Source organism: Rissa tridactyla, chromosome 6 (assembly GCF_028500815.1).
Source record: "Rissa tridactyla isolate bRisTri1 chromosome 6, bRisTri1.patW.cur.20221130, whole genome shotgun sequence".
In the NCBI taxonomy this organism is placed as follows: domain Eukaryota; kingdom Metazoa; phylum Chordata; class Aves; order Charadriiformes; family Laridae; genus Rissa; species Rissa tridactyla.
In genome coordinates this window covers 11,848,431-11,855,900 of record NC_071471.1, presented here as the reverse complement: position 1 = coordinate 11,855,900, position 7,470 = coordinate 11,848,431, and the positions used below count along the sequence as shown (strand labels likewise).

At 64.4% G+C, this 7,470-nt stretch overlaps 6 non-coding genes across 6 annotated transcripts; all 6 read right to left on the bottom strand.

Moving 5' to 3' along the window:
* Positions 1-661: 661 nt before the first annotated feature.
* Positions 662-781, bottom strand: LOC128912142 (5S ribosomal RNA). The gene has a single exon (XR_008467473.1). It is a non-coding gene; the product is annotated as a 5S ribosomal RNA (ribosomal RNA).
* Positions 782-1,515: 734 nt separating this feature from the next.
* LOC128912057 (5S ribosomal RNA) lies at positions 1,516-1,634 on the bottom strand. Its single transcript, XR_008467389.1, has one exon. It is a non-coding gene; the product is annotated as a 5S ribosomal RNA (ribosomal RNA).
* Positions 1,635-2,635: 1,001 nt separating this feature from the next.
* LOC128912124 (5S ribosomal RNA) lies at positions 2,636-2,754 on the bottom strand. The gene has a single exon (XR_008467455.1). It is a non-coding gene; the product is annotated as a 5S ribosomal RNA (ribosomal RNA).
* A 1,148-nt stretch (positions 2,755-3,902) lies between these two features.
* On the bottom strand, positions 3,903-4,021 carry LOC128912110 (5S ribosomal RNA). The gene has a single exon (XR_008467441.1). It is a non-coding gene; the product is annotated as a 5S ribosomal RNA (ribosomal RNA).
* Positions 4,022-5,172: 1,151 nt separating this feature from the next.
* On the bottom strand, positions 5,173-5,291 carry LOC128912001 (5S ribosomal RNA). Its single transcript, XR_008467332.1, has one exon. It is a non-coding gene; the product is annotated as a 5S ribosomal RNA (ribosomal RNA).
* A 1,007-nt stretch (positions 5,292-6,298) lies between these two features.
* Positions 6,299-6,417, bottom strand: LOC128912123 (5S ribosomal RNA). Its single transcript, XR_008467454.1, has one exon. It is a non-coding gene; the product is annotated as a 5S ribosomal RNA (ribosomal RNA).
* Between the last annotated feature and the right edge of the window lie 1,053 nt (positions 6,418-7,470).

Here is a 7,470-nt window from a genome sequence, read left to right as displayed (position 1 = left end):
CTGCTACAACGCCCCGCAGCCCCGCACACCCACCCGCCTGCCGCAACACCCCACTCGCAACACCAAAACACTCAACGCCCCCCCGCCTGCCGGCAAAAGCCTACAGCACCCAACAACCCAAAAAACCTCCACAAGCCTCCCACGTGCCCTGCAGCCCCACACACCCACCCGCCTGCCGCAACCACACACGCACCTGCCCCCCCGACACAACCCCCCACCCGCAACACCAAAACGCTCAACACCCCTCCGCCCGCCCCCAAAAGCCTACAGCACCCAACATGCCACGCGCAACACTCCAGAAAACCTCCACACCCCTGCCACATGGCCCGCAGCCCCACACACCCGCCCACCTGCCGCAACTACACCCGCACCTGCCCCAACACAGCCCCCCAAAATACTTACACACCACTCCCACACGCCCCGCGCCCTCCAGCCCCACACACACCCACCCGCCTGCCGCAACACCCCACGCGCAACACCAAAACACTCAACGCCCCCCCGCCTGCGCGCAAAAGCCTACAACAGCCCAAAAAACCTCCACAAGCCTCCCACGCGCCCCGCAGCCCCACACACCCACCCGCCTGCCGCAACGACACCCGCACCTGCCCCCCCTGCCGGCCGCAACAGCAAAACACGCAGCGCCCCTCCGCCCGCCGGCAAAAGCCTACAGCACCCGGTATTCCCAGGGCGGTCTCCCATCCAAGTACTAACCGGGCCCGACCCTGCTTAGCTTCCGAGATCAGACGAGATCGGGCGTTCTCAGGGTGGTATGGCCGTAGGCACCCCTCTGCCCCACAACAGCCCTCTCCACACCCACCGCCCACACCGCCCTCCCGCACTCACGCACACCCCCACGCACACAACAACGCCTCACACCACACACACACACACAAACACACACGCAACACACGCACCTACCCACAACACACCTCACACAAAACAACACCCCACACGCAACACCCCGCAAAAAATACACACCCCTCACCACACGCACCCTGCCCTACACACACACACACGCACCCGCCTCACGCAACAACACACGCACCTGCCACAACACAACACCCCACACACAACACCACTAAATACTTACACCACACTCACGCACCACACGCGCCCTACAGCCCCACACACCCTCCCTCCTCCCGCAACAACACCCGCACCTGCCCCGACGCCTGCCAGAATACCCCACTCGCAACACCACAACGCTCGCCAGACGCTCCGCCCGACGCCAAAATCATACACCACCCAACACCCCAAAAGACCTCCACACCCCTGCTACACGCCCCGCAGCCCCGCACACCCACCCGCCTGCCGCAACACCCCACTCGCAACACCAAAACACTCAACGCCCCCCCGCCTGCCGGCAAAAGCCTACAACAGCCCAAAAAACCTCCACAAGCCTCCCACGCGCCCCGCAGCCCCACACACCCACCCGCCTGCCGCAACGACACCCGCACCTGCCCCCCTGCCGGCCGCAACAGCAAAACGCGCAGCGCCCCTCCGCCCGCCGGCAAAAGCCTACAGCACCCGGTATTCCCAGGCGGTCTCCCATCCAAGTACTAACCGGGCCCGACCCTGCTTAGCTTCCGAGATCAGACGAGATCGGGCGTTCTCAGGGTGGTATGGCCATAGGCACCCCTCTGCCCCACAACAGCCCTCTCCACACCCACCGCCCACACCGCCCTCCCGCACTCACGCACACAACAACGCCTCACACCACACACACACACACAAACACACACGCAACACACGCACCTACCCACAACACACCTCACACAAAACAACACCCCACACGCAACACCCCGCAAAAAATACACACCCCTCACCACACGCACCCTGCCCTACACACACACACACGCACCCGCCTCACGCAACAACACACGCACCTGCCACAACACAACACCCCACACACAACACCACTAAATACTTACACCACACTCACGCACCACACGCGCCCTACAGCCCCACACACCCTCCCTCCTCCCGCAACAACACCCGCACCTGCCCCGACGCCTGCCAGAATACCCCACTCGCAACACCACAACGCTCGCCAGACGCTCCGCCCGACGCCAAAATCATACACCACCCAACACCCCAAAAGACCTCCACACCCCTGCTACACGCCCCGCAGCCCCGCACACCCACCTGCCTGCCGCAACACCCCACTCGCAACACCAAAACACTCAACGCCCCCCCGCCTGCCGGCAAAAGCCTACAGCACCCAACAACCCAAAAAACCTCCACAAGCCTCCCACGTGCCCTGCAGCCCCACACACCCACCCGCCTGCCGCAACCACACACGCACCTGCCCCCCCGACACAACCCCCCACCCGCAACACCAAAACGCTCAACACCCCTCCGCCCGCCCCCAAAAGCCTACAGCACCCAACATGCCACGCGCAACACTCCAGAAAACCTCCACACCCCTGCCACATGGCCCGCAGCCCCACACACCCGCCCGCCTGCCGCAACTACACCCGCACCTGCCCCAACACAGCCCCCCAAAAGACCTCCACACCCCTGCTACACGCCCCGCAGCCCCACACACCCACCCGCCTGCCGCAACGACACCCGCACCTGCCCCCCTGCCGGCCGCAACAGCAAAACGCGCAGCGCCCCTCCGCCCGCCGGCAAAAGCCTACAGCACCCGGTATTCCCGGGCGGTCTCCCATCCAAGTACTAACTGGGCCCGACCCTGCTTAGCTTCCGAGATCAGACGAGATCGGGCGTTCTCAGGGTGGTATGGCCGTAGGCACCCCTCTGCCCCACAACAGCCCTCTCCACACCCACCGCCCACACCGCCCTCCCGCACTCACGCACACCCCCACGCACACAACAACGCCTCACACCACACACACACACACAAACACACACGCAACACACGCACCTACCCACAACACACCTCACACAAAACAACACCCCACACGCAACACCCTGCAAAAAATACACACCCCTCACCACACGCACCCTGCCCTACACACACACACACGCACCCGCCTCACGCAACAACACACGCACCTGCCACAACACAACACCCCACACACAACACCACTAAATACTTACACCACACTCACGCACCACACGCGCCCTACAGCCCCACACACCCTCCCTCCTCCCGCAACAACACCCGCACCTGCCCCGACGCCTGCCAGAATACCCCACTCGCAACACCACAACGCTCGCCAGACGCTCCGCCCGACGCCAAAATCATACACCACCCAACACCCCAAAAGACCTCCACACCCCTGCTACACGCCCCGCAGCCCCGCACACCCACCCGCCTGCCGCAACACCCCACTCGCAACACCAAAACACTCAACGCCCCCCCGCCTGCCGGCAAAAGCCTACAGCACCCAACAACCCAAAAAACCTCCACAAGCCTCCCACGTGCCCTGCAGCCCCACACACCCACCCGCCTGCCGCAACCACACACGCACCTGCCCCCCCGACACAACCCCCCACCCGCAACACCAAAACGCTCAACACCCCTCCGCCCGCCCCCAAAAGCCTACAGCACCCAACATGCCACGCGCAACACTCCAGAAAACCTCCACACCCCTGCCACATGGCCCGCAGCCCCACACACCCGCCCGCCTGCCGCAACTACACCCGCACCTGCCCCAACACAGCCCCCCAAAATACTTACACACCACTCCCACACGCCCCGCGCCCTCCAGCCCCACACACCCACCCGCCTGCCGCAACACCCCACGCGCAACACCAAAACACTCAACGCCCCCCCGCCTGCCGGCAAAAGCCTACAACAGCCCAAAAAACCTCCACAAGCCTCCCACGCGCCCCGCAGCCCCACACACCCACCCGCCTGCCGCAACGACACCCGCACCTGCCCCCCTGCCGGCCGCAACAGCAAAACGCGCAGCGCCCCTCCGCCCGCCGGCAAAAGCCTACAGCACCCGGTATTCCCAGGCGGTCTCCCATCCAAGTACTAACCGGGCCCGACCCTGCTTAGCTTCCGAGATCAGACGAGATCGGGCGTTCTCAGGGTGGTATGGCCGTAGGCACCCCTCTGCCCCACAACAGCCCTCTCCACACCCACCGCCCACACCGCCCTCCCGCACTCACGCACACCCCCACGCACACAACAACGCCTCACACCACACACACACACACAAACACACACGCAACACACGCACCTACCCACAACACACCTCACACAAAACAACACCCCACACGCAACACCCCGCAAAAAAATACACACCCCTCACCACACGCACCCTGCCCTACACACACACACACGCACCCGCCTCACGCAACAACACACGCACCTGCCACAACACAACACCCCACACACAACACCACTAAATACTTACACCACACTCACGCACCACACGCGCCCTACAGCCCCACACACCCTCCCTCCTCCCGCAACAACACCCGCACCTGCCCCGACGCCTGCCAGAATACCCCACTCGCAACACCACAACGCTCGCCAGACGCTCCGCCCGACGCCAAAATCATACACCACCCAACACCCCAAAAGACCTCCACACCCCCTGCTACACGCCCCGCAGCCCCGCACACCCACCCGCCTGCCGCAACACCCCACTCGCAACACCAAAACACTCAACGCCCCCCCGCCTGCCGGCAAAAGCCTACAGCACCCAACAACCCAAAAAACCTCCACAAGCCTCCCACGTGCCCTGCAGCCCCACACACCCACCCGCCTGCCGCAACCACACACGCACCTGCCCCCCCGACACAACCCCCCACCCGCAACACCAAAACGCTCAACACCCCTCCGCCCGCCCCCAAAAGCCTACAGCACCCAACATGCCACGCGCAACACTCCAGAAAACCTCCACACCCCTGCCACATGGCCCGCAGCCCCACACACCCGCCCACCTGCCGCAACTACACCCGCACCTGCCCCAACACAGCCCCCCAAAATACTTACACACCACTCCCACACGCCCCGCGCCCTCCAGCCCCACACACCCACCCGCCTGCCGCAACACCCCACGCGCAACACCAAAACACTCAACGCCCCTCCGCCTGCCGGCAAAAAGCCTACAACAGCCCAAAAAACCTCCACAAGCCTCCCACGCGCCCCGCAGCCCCACACACCCACCCGCCTGCCGCAACGACACCCGCACCTGCCCCCCTGCCGGCCGCAACAGCAAAACGCGCAGCGCCCCTCCGCCCGCCGGCAAAAGCCTACAGCACCCGGTATTCCCGGGCGGTCTCCCATCCAAGTACTAACCGGGCCCGACCCTGCTTAGCTTCCGAGATCAGACGAGATCGGGCGTTCTCAGGGTGGTATGGCCGTAGGCACCCCTCTGCCCCCACAACAGCCCTCTCCACACCCACCGCCCACACCGCCCCTCCCGCACTCACGCACACAACAACGCCTCACACCACACACACACACACAAACACACACGCAACACACGCACCTACCCACAACACACCTCACACAAAACAACACCCCACACGCAACACCCCGCAAAAAATACACACCCCTCACCACACGCACCCTGCCCTACACACACACACACGCACCCGCCTCACGCAACAACACACGCACCTGCCACAACACAACACCCCACACACAACACCACTAAAATACTTACACCACACTCACGCACCACACGCGCCCTACAGCCCCACACACCCTCCCTCCTCCCGCAAACAACACCCGCACCTGCCCCGACGCCTGCCAGAATACCCCACTCGCAACACCACAACGCTCGCCAGACGCTCCGCCCGACGCCAAAATCATACACCACCCAACACCCCAAAAGACCTCCACACCCCTGCTACACGCCCCGCAGCCCCGCACACCCACCCGCCTGCCGCAACACCCACTCGCAACACCAAAACACTCAACGCCCCCCCCGCCTGCCGGCAAAAGCCTACAGCACCCAACAACCCAAAAAACCTCCACAAGCCTCCCACGTGCCCTGCAGCCCCACACACCCACCCGCCTGCCGCAACCACACACGCACCTGCCCCCCCGACACAACCCCCCACCCGCAACACCAAAACGCTCAACACCCCCTCCGCCCGCCCCCAAAAGCCTACAGCACCCAACATGCCACGCGCAACACTCCAGAAAACCTCCACACCCCTGCCACATGGCCCGCAGCCCCACACACCCGCCCGCCTGCCGCAACTACACCCGCACCTGCCCCAACACAGCCCCCCAAAAGACCTCCACACCCCTGCTACACGCCCCGCAGCCCCACACACCCACCCGCCTGCCGCAACGACACCCGCACCTGCCCCCCCTGCCGGCCGCAACAGCAAAACGCGCAGCGCCCCTCCGCCCGCCGGCAAAAGCCTACAGCACCCGGTATTCCCGGGCGGTCTCCCATCCAAGTACTAACTGGGCCCGACCCTGCTTAGCTTCCGAGATCAGACGAGATCGGGCGTTCTCAGGGTGGTATGGCCGTAGGCACCCCTCTGCCCCACAACAGCCCTCTCCACACCCACCGCCCACACCGCCCTCCCGCACTCACGCACACCCCCACGCACACAACAACGCCTCACACCACACACACACACACAAACACACACGCAACACACGCACCTACCCACAACACACCTCACACAAAACAACACCCCACACGCAACACCCCGCAAAAAATACACACCCCTCACCACACGCACCCTGCCCTACACACACACACACGCACCCGCCTCACGCAACAACACACGCACCTGCCACAACACAACACCCCACACACAACACCACTAAATACTTACACCACACTCACGCACCACACGCGCCCTACAGCCCCACACACCCTCCCTCCTCCGCAACAACACCCGCACCTGCCCCCGACGCCTGCCAGAATACCCCACTCGCAACACCACAACGCTCGCCAAGACGCTCCGCCCGACGCCAAAATCATACACCACCCAACACCCCAAAAGACCTCCACACCCCTGCTACACGCCCCGCAGCCCCGCACACCCACCCGCCTGCCGCAACACCCCACTCGCAACACCAAAACACTCAACGCCCCCCCGCCTGCCGGCAAAAGCCTACAGCACCCAACAACCCAAAAAACCTCCACAAGCCTCCCACGTGCCCTGCAGCCCCACACACCCACCCGCCTGCCGCAACCACACACGCACCTGCCCCCCCGACACAACCCCCCACCCGCAACACCAAAACGCTCAACACCCCTCCGCCCGCCCCCCAAAAGCCTACAGCACCCAACATGCCACGCGCAACACTCCAGAAAACCTCCACACCCCTGCCACATGGCCCGCAGCCCCACACACCCGCCCGCCTGCCGCAACTACACCCGCACCTGCCCCAACACAGCCCCCCAAAATACTTACACACCACCTCCCACACGCCCCCGCGCCCTCCAGCCCCACACACCCACCCGCCTGCCGCAACACCCCACGCGCAACACCAAAACACTCAACGCCCCCCCGCCTGCCGGCAAAAGCCTACAACAGCCCAAAAAACCTCCACAAGCCTCCCACGCGCCCCGC